At 44.1% G+C, this 16,979-nt stretch overlaps 1 protein-coding gene and 1 long non-coding RNA gene across 3 annotated transcripts in view; one reads left to right on the top strand and one right to left on the bottom strand.

Annotated features, from left to right (window-relative positions):
* The window catches only part of fhit (fragile histidine triad diadenosine triphosphatase), a 330,004-nt gene that overhangs the window by 75,413 nt on the left and 237,612 nt on the right, over window positions 1–16,979 (top strand). The gene's annotated exons all lie outside the window — the stretch shown is intronic.
* On the bottom strand, window positions 3,813–4,645 carry LOC134883577 (uncharacterized). Its single transcript, XR_010168290.1, has 3 exons — window positions 4,506–4,645; window positions 4,316–4,387; window positions 3,813–4,207 (listed from the first exon to the last, which is right to left on the bottom strand). It is a non-coding gene; the product is annotated as an uncharacterized LOC134883577 (long non-coding RNA).

The following is a 16,979-nucleotide window of genomic DNA, read 5'->3' as shown; positions in this document are numbered from 1 at the left end:
AGTTGTTCGTCAAACAATTCCACACATTTTAATTAAAGTAGTACGTGCAAACTGATGCTTAAAGAGATAATCCGGCGAAAATTGACCCAGGGTCTTTTTCTGCATGAAAACAGATCAAGTAAGCCCTCCAGAGCTTTTTTCGTTCATCAACCAGTTGCCTGTAGCAACCGGGAGCAACGCTAATAGCCCAAATGGCTTACAGCGCATTCGATCGGGGCAGTGCGCAGAACGCTTCCAAAACGGCATTTTTTAACCACTAACATTGCACGAAATAGCACCAAACCTCTGCAGTAGCATGACTAGATTATCGAATGCAATGCAAAAGGAAGGAGCCCATTGAAGATTTGTTCCAGAAAAACACGTATACTTTTTTGTTTGTTTATACTTCATTTGAAAAATGTTTTGCCTGAAATTACAGGCAACTCCTTTCATTTCCGTGTCAACACTCACTAGTTATGAATTTCCATGGAATTATACATTCCTAACATTCCTCTTGAACTGAACTCCGGTGCATTCAATAATCGACTTGTGCGGACTTTGATTAGAGAGGAGCTGGAATGGGGGGCAGTTGGGGAGTCTTGTAAAACAGCTCTTTTTAATAAACTTCGGGTTTGCAAACTACATTGTTGGTGCTCTGTTCTATGTGTAGGGACGCTAGTCATGCTACTGCAGAGGTTTGGTGCTATTTCGAGCAATGTTAGTGGATAAAAAATGCTGTTTTGGAAGCGTTCTGCGCACTGCCCCGATCGAATGCACTGTAAGCCATTTGAGCTATTAGCGTTGCTCCCGGTTGCTACAGGCAAGCTGTATACTGGTCGATGGACTAAAACAACTCTCTGGAGGGCTTACTTGATCAGTTTTCATGCAGAAAAAGACCCTTGGGTCAATTTTCGCCGGATTATCCCTTTAAAATTAAATTCCACCTATGATGCTCATCCTCTGAGATTGAAACACATTTGTTTTGTATATTTTCTGACAGCATTCTGTTTTTGCTTTATGCATAACTAAAGCCGTCTGTAATTCTATTACATCTTTACATTTTCACAGCCGTGAGTCAAAATAAGATTGTTGTTAACCTGAAATCATGTCTGAACAACCATTGTCTTCTCATACAATTAAAAGCAACAAGCATTTCTGATTTAAAATCATGTGTACCGAATGGACGCAGACGATGTGAGAAGGGAAAAATATTTAATCTGCAGGTTAAAGAAAACTCAGGAAACTGTTTTTGGCTCACCATCTGACTCCCCATTGCCATCCATACTGAAAACAATCAAGCAGGTTTTTTCATATAAGTGCTTGGTCGTAATGACAGACCAGCTGCTATCATGGAAAGACCAAATTGAATATGTCAGCAAAAGGACAAAACAAAGAATGTATTTTCTCCGTTGCCTTAGGTCTTTTGAGGAAAGTAAACAAATCCTTATGTTGATTTCTACACCTGATATTGTGTCTGTTCTACAGTACTGCAGGAGTACCTGGTGCAAGTGTTTGTCTACTGCTGTCAAATCAAAACTGTTCCACCAGCTAAAAAAATCTGCTCAAAGATTGTTGGTCAACCCTGTGAGTCACTTTGTGTCAGCATACCATAATAACATTTGAGGCTAGCCAATAACCATGTCCTGAACCATGAATATGAATTGTTGCCATCTAATCGGAGATGCAGGGTCCCACCGAGTCAGACTGAAGCCCTGCTTTGTGCACCATCCTCAAATTAAATTCAGAGCTAAATCCCAGATCTAATGAATGTGAGAAAGTCTTGAGCATGTTTCTCTCAGGGATTGTGGTGTTATGTTAAACGTCTGTTAAATATTGGTCCTTGTTGGTGTTGCAAATGGAGCTGCTGTGATGAAGAAAAAATGTATTCTTTCGTATCATATCTGCTCCTCACTGTCTGGCTGGAGGAGTCTAATAAACCACAGACCGGTGCAACCTGCTGTCACGGTGCTGTTCACGAGCCCAGGTGTGTGAACTTCAGCGTCTCAGCAGGTCACACACACGCTGAGTAATCCTCCTTGGTCGCTGGGGCTCCCTGTCACGGTGCCCCTCAGCAGTTCAGATACTGTGCTAAACTGACTGTGTGTGTGTGTGTGTGTGTGTGTGTGTGTGTGAAACATTGCTTCAGAAATCATCCCAAATAGTAAACAGTGTCCAGTTCCGTTCCATAAATCACAGGAATCTAATTTCATATCATTTAAATAATTTTGTTTCTTAATGTTTATTTTGCACCTGAGTGTGAGTCATCATGATGCTGGCTCTTAGTATCTGAAACTACACTTCCACCCGACAGGAGTATGAAGCTTTTTATTTTTATTTTAAAGGCATTGATTATTTCCATTCATACACATCTACTTACAGCCCTACAGACCTCGAATATGTGCTGCTGTTTTTTAAAAAATTTTAATGCAGTCTACTCAGGATAAGTAGTTGTGATATTAAGATGTGCAGCTACATGTACCTCGTTTGTGAATTCTCAATTTGCAGCAGTTAGCTGCACTTTCCAGCAGGGCTTTTACCCAGTGTTCGAATTACCCCGTTGTTCATTTTGTAATGAAAAGCGTCACCAATTCTAAACTAACATTAGAATATTATGCCCAATGTCATTATACCGTCCAATAATAAAATGCTTATTAAATGCATTATGCTGTTTTATTTATTTTGAAATCTAGAAGAGCAGATCAACACCGGCTCCGGATGGCACTCTCGTCTGAGCGTGCACATCGGTAGGCCTATCATTCTCAAATATGTTTTATTTAAGTGCATCACATATCATCATAACGTCGCATTGCATGAGGAGCCAGGAGAGGGAGATTGGACAGTAGGCTAGTCTGCGGAGCAGTGCCCCTGCAGTCTGGGGGGAAATTGCACCCAATCGGAAGCTTATTTCCTGTGTACAGATTGAATCACAGCCAAAGCTGTGTTAGGCTTCTTCTGTTGCAAACTGAATATGTCCTCCTGCTGCTGCTTCACATTAACATTTTCCACAGGCAAACAAGTCCACTGACTGGGTCATAAATAAAATGTACGTACACAGCGACATGCGGCTGTGGTATTTGGTCAGGGAGGAATAGTGCAGGAGAAAGCAGCCTCGCAACTCATCCAGTTACACAATGCCATGGCATCCTGTTCAGCTTGTATGTAATACTGGCCTTGGACCTCTGCTTCATGTTACACCCCCCTCTCAGCTCCCTGACCCCCCTCACTTTCTCCACATGTTCATATACCTAGGGATGGGAATTGATAAGATTTTTACGATTCCGATTCCCTTATCGATTCTGTGAAACGATTCAATTCCTTATCGATTCTCTTATCGATTCCAATTTGGGGGAAAAAGGAGAATAAACAGTTTGATGTAACATTTATCTTTGTTTTAATGAAAAATATTCTATTGTGACAGTTACTTATTAATCTCTAATAACAAGTGTGTGTGTGTGTGTGTGTGTGTGTGTGTGTGTGTGTGTGTGTGTGTGTGTGTGTGTGTGTGTGTGTGTGTGTGTGTGTGTGTGTGTGTGTGTGTGTGTGTGTGTGTGTGTGTGTGTGCGTGCACTCAAGTAGTGTGTGTGTGTGTGTGTGTGTGTGTGTGTGTGTGTGTGTGTAAAAAAATTAACAGTTCTTTTGCAGATGAACATATCTGCTTTTCTGTACAAGAAAATGTAACAAATAACAAATACTGAATCATGTAATTACAAGAACAATGTAATCACAAGCACAGTGTGTATGTGTGTGTGTGTGTGTGTGTGTGTGTGTGTGTGTGTGTGTGTGTGTGTGTGTGTGTGTGTGTGTGTGTGTGAGTGTGAGTGTGTGTGTGTGTGTGTGTGCACTCAAGTAGTAGTAGGGAAAATTAACAGTTCTTTTGCAGAAATATGAGCATATCTGCTTTTTCTGGAAGGATACGGGATCTTTCGGGGCTTATGGTGTCTCCAGCCGTGGAGAACACCCTCTCAGATGGGGTGGAGGAAGCCTGCACATAGAGGTAGTTTTCAGCCAGTCCAGATAGCAAGGGCAGCGTATCCTGCTTGTTCCACCACCACAGTGCGGCGCTATCCCTGCAGGGGATGGAGGGCAGGCTTTTGTAGAACTGGATTTCCTGATCCACCTTCTGAGCCAGGGAAAGACGGGGCTGTGATTCACGGATTGACTGCAGCTCGTTGTCCTCCTCCTCGAATAGTTCTTCCAAGGCTGTCTTTTTTGATGGTGGTGGCAGTGCCTGAAATTAAATGAACATGAAGTAAAAAAAAAAAAAAAAACATATATAAGTCAATAATCATGACAAAACAGCATCCAAAGGTCATTACAAATGAATGAGTTAACTTACATAGTGTTCCTCTACTTCTTCCTCCTCCCCATCTTCGCAGCCTTCCCTCTGTGTCTCTCCTTCCCCTGGGAGCTTGAGAAGTGATGTAAACACATTAATAACTTTTAACACAGAGCCGTAGAAGGTCTCACTCACAATGGAATCAAATGCAATGATAAGACAAACAGAATTTAAACAGAAATTAAAATACCTCATCTCTTGCTGCCACTGTATTTGCTGTTATTGCAGCTTCCCTGATCCTGTCCCAGACTGCATCACTTTTCACTTTGTATTTAAATCTGGGGTCCAAGATGGTGGCTTCCTCCAGGAATCTCTGAATGTCAGTTCCCTTCAATTTCAAAAAGGAGGATAGGATGACATTAGACTAGTGGTACAAATTGGCCTAAAGCATCAAGGTAAGATTAAATGTAGTTGTGCTTATCTGGTAGCGTTTGGAGAGATCCTTCCAAATGTTCTCCTTGATGCTCCTTGTGAACGCAGAGTCACCTTCCTGCACAGTGTACTGTTGCTCCAGCTTCTGCAAGATGGGCAAAATATCACCGCAGGTTTGCACTTTTGTCGCTGGAGACGGCCAGTGTGTGTAAGGAGAGTATCTTACTGAGCAAGTCTTGTTTCTCTTTAAGAACAACTTTTGCCATGTGGGACCTCTTCATCCAGACAACAACTGCTCGAACTCGTGCTGCCCAATTGGATATGGCAGTGCAGTTGTACAGCTTTTGCGCTCCCAGGTTCAGCGTATGAGCGAAGCATGGAAATTTGACAATTTGCAGCTGTTTGATGGCTACATCCATGTTCGCTGCATTGTCTACAGTTGCTGCCACAACCTTTTCCCGTACACCATATTCTTCTAAAATGTAATCAATCTCCTCTGCTACAGCTGAGCCTGTCTGAGATTGGTACACGGCTTTGGTTTTTAGGACCTTTTCCTTTACCTGGCCATTGCTCACGTAGTGCAGAGTAACCGTGAGATAATGATCCTGACAAAAGCTTGTCCACCCATCAGCCATGATAGCTGCCTTTGACACTGTTTTCAGTTCAGAGATCACATTTCCCTTTTCCACACCATACCAAGCAGGGATTAAGTGGTTGGTTAAGCTTTCCCTGCTGGGGGCTTTGTATTTTGGATTGAAAACCTTTGTCATCTCCCTAGAAAACATATGAAAATGAATGAGTGTAAACATCTGTTTAATGAGGAGGAAAATATTCTATTCTATTCTATTCTAATCTGACATTTGATAATCTGACAACAACCTCACATTCACCTACCGAAATTCAGGGGCGTCTACTGTAGAAAATGGGTGCAAACCCTTAACAACAAATTTGGTAACTGCCCGGTGACATTCTTCTACCTTTGCCTGGGACATTTTATTTCTGCCTGCCTCGACGAAAATAGAAGCCAGAGGTAAACGGGAGCAAGTGCTGCTAGCCTCTGAGTCAGCCAGACTACCCGTCTCGTCCCGGTCATCATCTTGTTCTAAATCTAACGAAGAAGGCATTCGTTTGATGAAAAAGCAATACTGTACAATTTCGGGAAATAAACTAATTTCCCACCTCCCTTTGATTTAAATAAATGAGCGTCACCTTTCTCTGGCTCCCTGAATCGGCGGCGCAACTTACTTACTACTTACCCCAAGGAGAGGTAGGAAATGGGTTTATTTCCAGAAATGGCGTGGTACATAATTTACTAGGAATCACATTAAGGATTAGTCAGTGGGATAGCTACTTACCACCAGAGTTGCCTTCGGTGTTAGCCCCCAAGGTCACGGTGGTCGTAGAAGCTTGGCTGCTGTCACTCCGAAGGGCATCAAAAACGCGACACTCGTTAAAGTTTATCCCGTGTTGTGTGCGCAGATGTTTATGCATATTTGAAGTATTCCCTCCCGCCGATGTTATCAACAATTTGCAGTGGTTGCAAAACGCCCTGTTGCCATCCTTATGTAATGTGAAATGAAGCCACACTTTGGACCGTTTTAACCTTAGGGGTGCCATTTCAGACTTGTAAAAAGTATCACGAGCGTCACCTGCGTAACCAAGCAACTATGCCACGTCAAGCCGGGCTTACTGAATCATTCGTGTGTACCTTGCTGCGTAAATAACGTTACATAAACCGTGCGGTCTGGAATCTATAAGAGAATCGTTTAACGAGCTGCCAAACGGTTCCATGGAATTGAAACACAAGGAACCGGTTCTCAACAGTAACCGGTTCTCGATTCCCATCCCTACATATACCGCCTCCTATATAAAAACACCAGCACTGACCATGTGTTCCTCTCCTGGGGAATACCATGCTGCATGCCCTGGGTGTTTAAGGCTGCTAACAGTTGCTCCTGCTAACCCATGTGAAGGTGTTTCAAACAGAACATGAGGAGCATTCACCCTGCTTTATCATACATTTTGACTCCTGAACCGTGTGGGTTTACTGTTCCTGTGAGTTTGTTGAGCTCAACTCAGACCGACTCCACTCTGAAATCCAATTCATTATGTTTATTTGTGCTATTAATGGCCAACAGTTCCATAATAACCTTTTAGCATAGTTTAATTCAAGTGGTACTCTTCTGTTTGCTGGATAAAACGCAAAACAACTGCAACATGTGAGAGTACACCACCCAAGCCCCCCCCCCACACACCCCACCCATCCTGCCGCTCTCTTCACTTCCACTCTGCACCTGCTGTTAGGGCATGATATAACAATACATAGGTTATATACAGTGGGGAGAACAAGTATTTGATACTCTGCCGATTTTGCAGGTTTTCCCACTTACAAAGCAGAATAAAGTCGGAATCTACAACAAAAATCCAGAAAATCCCATTGTATGATTTTTAAATAATTAATTTGCATTTTATTGCATGACATAAGTATTTGATCACCTACCAACCAGTAAGAATTCCGGCTCTCACAGACCTGTTAGTGTTTCTTTAAGAAGCCCTCCTGTTCTCCACTCATTACCTGTATTAACTGCACCTGTTTGAACTCCTTACCTGTATAAAAGAGACCTGTCCACACACTCAATCAAACAGACTCCAACCTCTCCACAATTGCCAAGACCAGAGAGCTGTGTAAAGACATCAGGGATAAAATTGTAGCCCTGCACAAGGCTGGGATGGGCTACAGGACAATAGGCAAGCAGCTTGGTGAGAAGGCAACAACTGTTGGCGCAATTATTAGAAAATGGAAGAAGTTCAAGATGACGGTCAATCTCCCTCGGTCTGGGGCTCAATGCAAGATCTCACCTCGTGGGGCATCAATGATCATGAGGAAGGTGAGGGATCAGCCCAGAAATACACGGCAGGACCTGGTCAATGACCTGAAGAGAGCTGGGACCACAGTCTCAAAGAAAACCATGAGTAACACACTACGCCGTCATGGATTAAAATCCTGCAGCGCACGCAAGGTCCCCCTGCTCAAGCCAGCGCATGTCCTGGCCCGTCTGAAGTTTGCCAATGACCATCTGGATGATCCAGAGGAGGAATGGGAGAAGGTCATGTGGTCTGATGAGACAAAAATAGAGCTTTTTGGTCTAAACTCCACTCGCTGTGTTTGGAGGAAGAAGAAGGATGAGTACAACCCCAAGAACACCATCCCAACCAGGAAGCATGGAGGTGGAAACATCATTCTTTGGGGATGCTTTTCTGCAAAGGGGACAGGACGACTGGACCGTATTGAGGGGAGGATGGATGGGGCCATGTATCGCGAGATCTTGGCCAACAACCTCCTTCCCTCAGTAAGAGCATTGAAGATGGCTCGTGGCTGGGTCTTCCAGCATGACAACGACCCGAAACACACAACCAGGGCAGCTAAGGAGTGGCTCCGTAAGAGGCATCTTAAGGTCCTGGAGTGGCCTAGCCAGTCTCCAGACCTGAACCCAATAGAAAATCTTTGGAGGGAGCTGAAAGTCCGTATTGCCCAGCGACAGCCCCGAAACATCACTGCTTTAGAGGAGATCTGCATGGAGGAGTGGGCCAAAATCCCTGCTGCAGTTTGTGCAAACCTGGTCAAGAACTACAGGAAACGTCTGCTCTCTGTAATTGCAAACAAAGGTCTCTGTACCAAACATTAAGTTCTGTTTTTCTGATGTATCAAATACTTATGTCATGCAATAAAATGCAAATTAATTACTTAAAAATCATACGATGTGATTTTCTGGATTTTCGTCTCTCACAGTTGAAGAGTACCTACAAATTGCAGACTTCCACATGCTTTGTAAGTGGGAAAACCTGCAAAATCGGCAGTGTATCAAATACTGTGTGTGTGTGTCAACATACCTGCAAACTAGTCACCTTTTGGCGAAATTCGCCGTTTTTAACTCAAAATATGTCATTGACGTGAATCGTGTAGATCCGAAGAGTTTTTTTTTTTAGGGGTGGGGGGGCTGACCGACAACTGACCGACCAACCATAGACTGTATAACCGACTGTATAATGAACAAGAAACAAGTTTGCTATCTTCACAATAAATAAAATCTTTGTTCAAATGACTCGCGTCCACGACCACCGACCAATCATAAGCAAGATAAACCACAGCGCGCGTTTTTTACCCATCGGTCCCTCTTGGAGTGGAGCGCTCAGTCGTCAGCGAGTGGTTCTTCTGGACAATTTTTGGGATACTTTACAGATACAAGTTTTGAGGTAGGTCTAGTAGCAGCTAATCTGGCAAAAACATTGTATGCTGTATCATTTTAACGTTGCTGAAGTAAAATTATTTTAGCCAAATAAAGTGTATTAACATGCTTCAGCTTATCAGCTTGTGAGGTTGCTAGCTAACCTCAGTGAATTGTGTTAAAGTTAGCCTAGCTAGACCCGTTCTACGTCACCTCGTTCAATGCGAACAGAATACGTTTGTGAAGGCTGATCTCCACAGCATCCGTCCTGTTACCTGATATTACTGGCGGCTATGTCATTGTGGTCAGATATGAGAGGGATGAAAATGAACACGTAATGAACAAATACACATCCGTGTGTGGTTTAGTGAGTAGCTAGTAGTGGTGCAACGGATCATCTTTGATCCGTGATCCGTTCGGATCAATTATTTCGGTTTCGCATTCATCAACTTTTTAGTAGCTACGAAAAGTTTGGAGTTACGAACAAAATCTACAAACGCTGGCGACCGTGTGTAGAGTTTGATTACAGTAAGCACATATAACGCTTCACTGTTGGAAATGACAGTATTCATATTGCGCTGTGTTATGTACACAAGACGCAGATGCCTTTGAAACACGCGATCTAAAAACGAAAACACATTTTATATGTAGTAACAATTGTTGGCAATTGGCAGGTTTAAGATCCAGATTAGGTTCATGGTTGTGAATTATCTATGTAAATCGACTCTATAGATTACACGTTCATTCTACATGTTGAATGATGATAGCGTAATAAAAATATAGGCTATACATACAATGACAAAACTGCCGTGGGCGATATGTTATCCGTATCCTTTGTTAAAGTTAATGTTCAATAGCTCTATGCCAATGGGAACAACAGAACGTGCGCATTACATATGGACCAATGCGACACGTTCATTACGGCCGTGGACCGATAAACACTCAGTACCGTACGCACACCAACCGGCATTGCGTGTTTAACACCTTGTTTAACACTGGCGTTACCGCCGCTTAACTTAAATAATGAACAACTGCTTTTAATTACGACTTGGCCGAGATCTTAACGTGCTGTTCATGTTTTCCCATGAATAGCCTACTACTATAACTCGGAGCGGAGCAGGATATAATGCGCATGTGCGGCGTTGCTAGGCAACGTGTACAAAGGCTGGGGGGGATGCCCCCAGACCCCCCTACAACGGTTTAGTTTGTCACCTTTTTCAGCCCTTCTCAGTTTGCAGGTATGATCAAACACTTGTTCTCCCCACTGTATATACAGTATAAAACCCCACGTACTGTCCGCCCTCCTATGCCACCCTGCCTTGACCTCTTGCTCCCTCCTCTGCCACCCCATATGAAATGTTCTGGAACCCCCACTGGTCTTAGCTATCTGAAGCATTGGAATCAAACAGAAGGTCGAAACTATTATTAGAAGGAATTATAAAGAAATGAAGGGGAAATATTAGGTTTACCTTTGGCTACCCGCTAAGCAATCCCATTTTAGCCATGAGGCTAGCGAACCAAATCGAGATTTTTCTCCGCATCTCTGAAATGTGTGGTCAGTGCTATCCGTCTCTTTGAATGTAAGTTGGTGTTCTGTTTTGGGGTTTCTTGGTCGTGTAGGTATTTGTTTCCAATGGTGGAATAGCAACTGTTCTTATCATTGTATCAGTCAGAAGGGACATGCTCATTTGATTGATTTTCAATATGCTGAAAACTGTTCCTGGAATTTTGTTGTGTTTGTATTGCTTCAGTATGGAATGGTGCTGTCTCTAAAATTCCCTTCGTTTTTTTACTTTTGCTTTAAAAACGATATGCTCTTTTAAGGAGAGTCATCACGCCCATTATTGGTTGGACTGTAACGGCTACGTAGTGATTCTAAATGGCTGCCGGGTCCGTAAAATATAGTTACACAGCATAAAGGTTCTGTGAATAGGTAATGGCAGCTTCACCATCAACACATGTAAGAGACATCACTCTCAAATCTCTGATCAAAAAATAAAGGAATATCTTTTAGAAGAATAGCTAACTAAGACTCTATGACAAGCAGCACTGAAGCTTCATGGTACTCCACGTTACTGAAGCATTGCGCTATAAAGTAAATAAGTACATTTACTCAAGTACTGTACTTAACCCGTAATGCCCTCTCGATTGCCATGCACCTTTTGTCCTCTGGGGTCATTTTTGACCCCGCTTGGATTGACTGTGTTTTGCCGTCAAAATGTGTTTCTTATTCATCAAATGATCTGAAAATGATGAGGGTTGTTCAGTACTATGCTCTTAACGATCAACAAACGATCAACAAAAAACAAACAGGCCTTTCCTCACAGGTGTTGGGGCAATACACCTTTTAGGGAGACAGGCAGCACAATCAGGAGGAAGCAGGGCTCTACTGGACAGGAGGCTCCTCAGCTCATTCTGAAACATGTTCTGGAGGAAAAAGACCAGGAGGACAATCCTGGACATAATAACGATGAAGGATCAACTGATGATTCGATGTCAGAAAAGGAGGGAAAATAATGACGAGATGACCCAACATACAGATGAAGAAGCCCCCACATGGCCCGCTGCACGAATGGAAGAAGGGTTTGAAGCGGAGGAAGATGATGGACATGGTGATGACAATCTGAAGCTGAAATAGAAAAAGTGTCAGAAGTAGAAGACGACACTGTGAAAAACGGACTCTTTTTTTTCTGTTCATGTTTGTTGTTGTTGGCCATTGCTTGACCCCACACATCAAAGGTGTGTGTGTGTATGGTGTTTGTGTGTGTGTGTGCGCGTGCGTGTGTGTGTGTGTGTGTGTGTGTGTGTGTGTGTGTGTGTGTGTGTGTGTGTGTGTGTGTGTGTGTGTGTGTGTGTGTGTGTGTGTGTGTGTGTGTGTGTGTGTGTGTGTGTGTGTGTGTGTGTGTGTGTGTGTGTGTGCGCGCGCGCGCGTGCGCCGTGAGAAAGGGGGTGTGTTTGAGTGAGGAAAGTGTGGTGGTTCATCATTATGCTGAAACAGTTTGCCCAACTGCACCACTTTGTCATTTTGATCCCAGAGGACAGCAGGTGTTATAAAATGCAATAAAACACCCATAATTCAATTAAATGACTTCAAATGTATTTTGATCGTCAAGAGCATAGTATTGAACAACCCTCTTCATGTTCAGACCATTTGATGAATAAGAAACATATTTTGACAGCAAAATATTTCCTTGACAGAAGGAGGGCTAAGTACAATTTTGAGGGATTTAATACTTCCCCATTACAATTCGGAGGTGAATGCTGTACTTTTACTCTACTATATCATGTAATCCCTTTAGTTACTTGGATATGTTATCTGGATTAATGATGGTAAATATAATCAGCCCTTAAATCAGACTTTAGTTCACCTGCAGTAAATCCAGCAGCTACCCTGCAGTATACAAAGCCATTCAAACTAGCTGCACCTTTACCAGCTCTGAGAACACTTTAATGATCAATCATTATAATCCAAACTTCTATTTTTGTTTTTTTGTGTATATGCTATATAATGCTAATACTTTTGTACTTTTACTTAAGTAGCATTTTGAACTGCAGGAATGTTCCATATTACTATTTGGGATGACTTCTGAAGCTCTTCTTGTTGGGTTTTGCTTTCAGAAATCAGAATCAGAAATACTTCATTCATCCCAAACTGGGAATCTTTTGAGTTGCAGCAGCAAAATACAATATGAACGTAAGAAATAATTAGAAATATAAATAAGAAATATACAGATGTACAAATAGTGCATTGAAATGGAATATTAAATAAAATATAATTTACATGTACAATGTTAAGTGTAAAGTGTGCATGTTATGTCCAGTTCACAAGAGAGGCTATGGAGCAGTGAGTTGTCTGCCAACCAGAGGGGAATTATTGTTAAAGTGTTCACATGCCGTATCACATCGATATGTCATCGATAGTTGCCAAGACCTCCATGTGTGAGCAGCAGAGTGTTCAACATGTAGCCTGCAGACGGTAAAACTGTGTGTGTGTGTGTGTGTGTGTGTGTGTGTGTGTGTGTGTGTGTGTGTGTGTGTGTGTGTGTGTGTGTGTGTGTGTGTGTGTGTGTGTGTGTGTGTGTGTGTGTGTGTGTGTGTGTGTGTGTGTGTGTGAGTGAGTAAAGCTGCTGTGTACATGGAGCGCACTTTCATCCAGCTTTATAACATGTTTGATGACAGAGCCATGAATAAGTAACCGGCAGCCTGGGGTTGTTTTGTCTTGCACCTATTGACTGCATTCAGCGACCTGATATGACTTCCAAACTCATACCACATCAAGGAATTCTGGGTAATCAATGCTTTTGATGCTTCCAGCTGAAATATGTATGACTGATATCAATATCAAAGCTGAGTATGCGTTTCTGTTCATTCTCTTCCTGTGAACTCTTTTGAAATGTGTTAATTAGTTTCAGTTTGTTAACTGCATATTGCTTTGAACGTCATTTCACACTAGCAATTTACTGATTTGCTTTAGACAAAAAAAAAAAAAAAAAAAAAATCAAATAAAAGCATAACGCTAAATATCAAATCCCTCATTTGGTTTATGATGTGGAATATTGGTCCTGGTGATGGATTTTATTTGATTATATTTGCGTCTGCTCTGCTCCGACATGTACAACAGTTTAATTAAAGGAGGGTAAAGCTTGAATGCGAATGTAATTGAAGAGTAAATTGAATTATTGTATTTGTTCAGTCGTGTTGCCCTGTGGGTGTTCTGTGGATTTCATTTTACACAGTTAAGACTCCTGAGAAGCCAGCTCCGAGACATGACACTCTCTCACACACACACACACACACACACACACACACACACACACACACACACACACACACACACACACACACACACACACACACACACACACACACACACACACAGTTAATTTTATTGCATCAGTGACAAGCATTTATAAAGCCCCCTAGGCATATAAAATTAAAGCCTTTCACTTATTCATTTGATGCACTGCAGTTTAATAAGTTTACTTTCAGGGGCTGTGGGTGGGGAAAAAATATAAAAAAACATTTGAGGGAAAGAAATCTAAATTAATTGGCAATTGTGTATGCAGATATGAGCAGAGGCTGAGATATGTGTGTGGCTCTGTATGTCTCCCTGGTTTGTCCTTTGTTAACAGATTCTACTCAACCACTTTTAGCCACTCCATCAGGCCCAGTGACTCAGGGGCAAAGCTACAAATGAACATCAGGGCTGCAAAATATTGCACAACCCTTCAGTTCAGTTGGGCATGATAATACTGATGGTGTAAATGTACGCAGCAGAGGTTCAGTTCAGTTGAATGATCTTTAAGGACAAACACTGATTAGAGTATTGCTGTAAAGACCACTTTTCAGACTCGACTTTACAGGGCCTGGGGGACGGACACCTTGGACAAAGACCCTGTTTTCAGTCTGATTGCCCCCCTTTTCAAGGGGAAACACACGTTGGACTGTGATTCCACTAAACCAAATGCATCCCAGAATCAATGAGGTCTACACGTTAAATACAGCACATTATTTGAATCAACACGTCATGAACCAGTTACACAGATATGATACAATGTGAAATGTCAAACATAAAAGGAATAGTTTTCCACTATTAATATAACCATCCATCCATCCATCCATCTTCTCCCGCTTATCCGTCAGGGTCGCGGAGGTAACAGCTCCAGCAGAGAGCCCCAAACTTCTCTTTCGCTGGCCACATCAACCGGTTCTGACTGGGGGATTCCAAGGCGCTCCCAGGCCAGCGAAGAGATATAATCCCTCCACCTTGTCCTAGGTCTACCCCTCGGTCTCTTCCCAGCTGGACGTGCCTGGAACACCTCCCTAGGGAGGCGCCCAGGTGGCATCCTCACTAGGTGCCCGAACCACCTCAACTGGCTCCTATCAACGCGAAGGAGCAGCGGTTTTACTCCGAGTCCCTCCTGGATGACTGAACTTCTCACCTTATCCCTAAGGGAGATGCCAGCCACCCTGCGGAGAAATCCCATTTTGGCCGCTTGTATCCACGATCTCGTTCTTTCGGTCATGACCATAGGTGAGGGTAGGTACCAAAATGGCCCGGTAGACAGAGAGCTTTACCTTCTGGCTCAGCTCTCTTTTCGTCACAACGGTGCGGTAAAGCTACTGCAGTACCGCTCCTGCTGCTCCGATTCTCCAGCCCATCTCACGCTCCATTATTCCCTCACTCGAGAACAAGACCAATCTTTATAGACCACCGAACTGCAGACCCCCTCCCCCACAACTACCTCCAAAACCTGTCCATGAATATCACAAACAGGATTGGTGACAAAGCGCAGCCCTGGCGGAGGCCAACCCTCACCAGAAATCGGCCCGACATGCTACCGAGGACCCGGACACAGCTCTCGCTTTGGGAGTACAGAGATTGGATGGCCCTGAGTAGAGACCCCCTCACCCCATACTCCCGCAGCACCTCCCACAATATCTTCCTGGGAACCCGGTCATACGCCTTCTCCAAATCTCCAAAGCACATGTAGACCGGATGAGTGTACTCCCAGGCCCCCTCCAGGATCCTTGCAAGAGTAAAAAGCTGGTCCGTCGTTCCACGACCAGGAAAAAATCTGCATTGTTCCTCTTCAATCTGAGGTTAGACAATCGGCCGGACCTTCTTTTCCAGCACCCTAGAGTAAACTTTCCCGGGGAGGCTGAGTAATGTGATGCCTCTGTAATTGGCACACACCTTCTGATCCCCCTTCTTAAAAAGGGGAACCACCACCCCGGTCTGCCACTCCTTCGGTACTGTTTCCGACTTCCACGCAATGTTGATGCGACGTGTCAACCATGACAGTCCCTCAACACCCAGAGCCTTCAGCATTTCTGGGCGGAGCTCATCCACCCCCGGGGCTTTGCCACTGTGGAGCTGTTTAACTACCTTGAGACCACAGCTCCCCGCCCAGCTTCGGCAATGGAGGCTTTGAACACCGCCCACTCAGGTTCAATGTCCCCAGTCTCCACAGGGATGCCTGAAAAGCTCCGCCGGAGGTGTGAGTTGAAGGCCTCCTGGACTTGGGATTCCTCCAGACGTTCCCAGTTCACCCGCACTACACGTTTGGGCTTACCAGGTCTGTCCATAGGCTTCCCCTGCCATTGGACCAAACTCACCACCAGATGGTGATCAGTTGACAACTCCGCTCCTCTCTTCACCCGAGTGTCCAAAACATGCGGGCTCAGGTCCGATGATACGATAACAAAATCGATCATGGACCTTCTGCCTAGGGTGCTCTGGTACCACGTACACTTATGAGCATCCTTATGTTCGAACATGGTGTTTGTTATGGCCAATCCATGACTAGCACAGAAGTCCAGTAACACACCACCACTCCGGTTCAGATCAGGGGGGCCGTTCCTCCCAATCACGGCCCTCCAAGTGTCTCCGTCATTGCCCACGTGTGCGTTGAAGTCTCCCAGCAAAACTAAGGAGTCCCCTTCAGGAGCCACATACAGTCAAGAGTTTTCCCCCCCATAACCCGCAGGTGTAGGGAGGCGACCCTCTCGTGTACTGGGGTAAACTCCAACAAAGCGGCACTCAACCGGGGGCTTGTGAGTATCCCCACACCCGCTCAGTGCCTCACACCTTGGGCAACTCCGGAGAAGAATAGAGTCCAACCCCTATCAAGAAATAAGGTTCCAGAGCTGACGCTGTGCGTAGAGGTGAGCCCCACCAGATCCAACTGGTAACGCTCCACGTCCCGCACAAGTTACGGCTCCTTCCCCCCCAGAGAGTTCCACGTCCCCAATGCCAGGTTCTGCCGCCCGGGTCTGGCCCTCTGCCTTCACTGCCACCCTTCTGACAGCACACCTGACCCCATGGCTGTGCCCGGCCTGGCTCCAGAAGGGGACCCCGGGCTTCCTGCGTGCCAGGTATCCTCGCTTTCATTTTTTTTTTTCATGAGGTCTTTTGAACTATTAATATAACGCTTTTTATAAACAATTCTAAACAGTATTGTCTTCCCGGAGTTTGACGGTCAGTTCGGACTCCAGCTAACTGAAGCTAGGCCGTTTCCAGAGCTGCAGGCTGCTCGACGCCCGGGGAGGCAATAAAACAGGTT

This window comes from Eleginops maclovinus, chromosome 20 (genome assembly GCF_036324505.1).
Source record: "Eleginops maclovinus isolate JMC-PN-2008 ecotype Puerto Natales chromosome 20, JC_Emac_rtc_rv5, whole genome shotgun sequence".
NCBI lineage: Eukaryota > Metazoa > Chordata > Actinopteri > Perciformes > Eleginopidae > Eleginops > Eleginops maclovinus.
The sequence above is the reverse complement of the archived record's forward strand: the minus strand, read 5'-3'. Positions and strand labels throughout refer to the sequence as shown.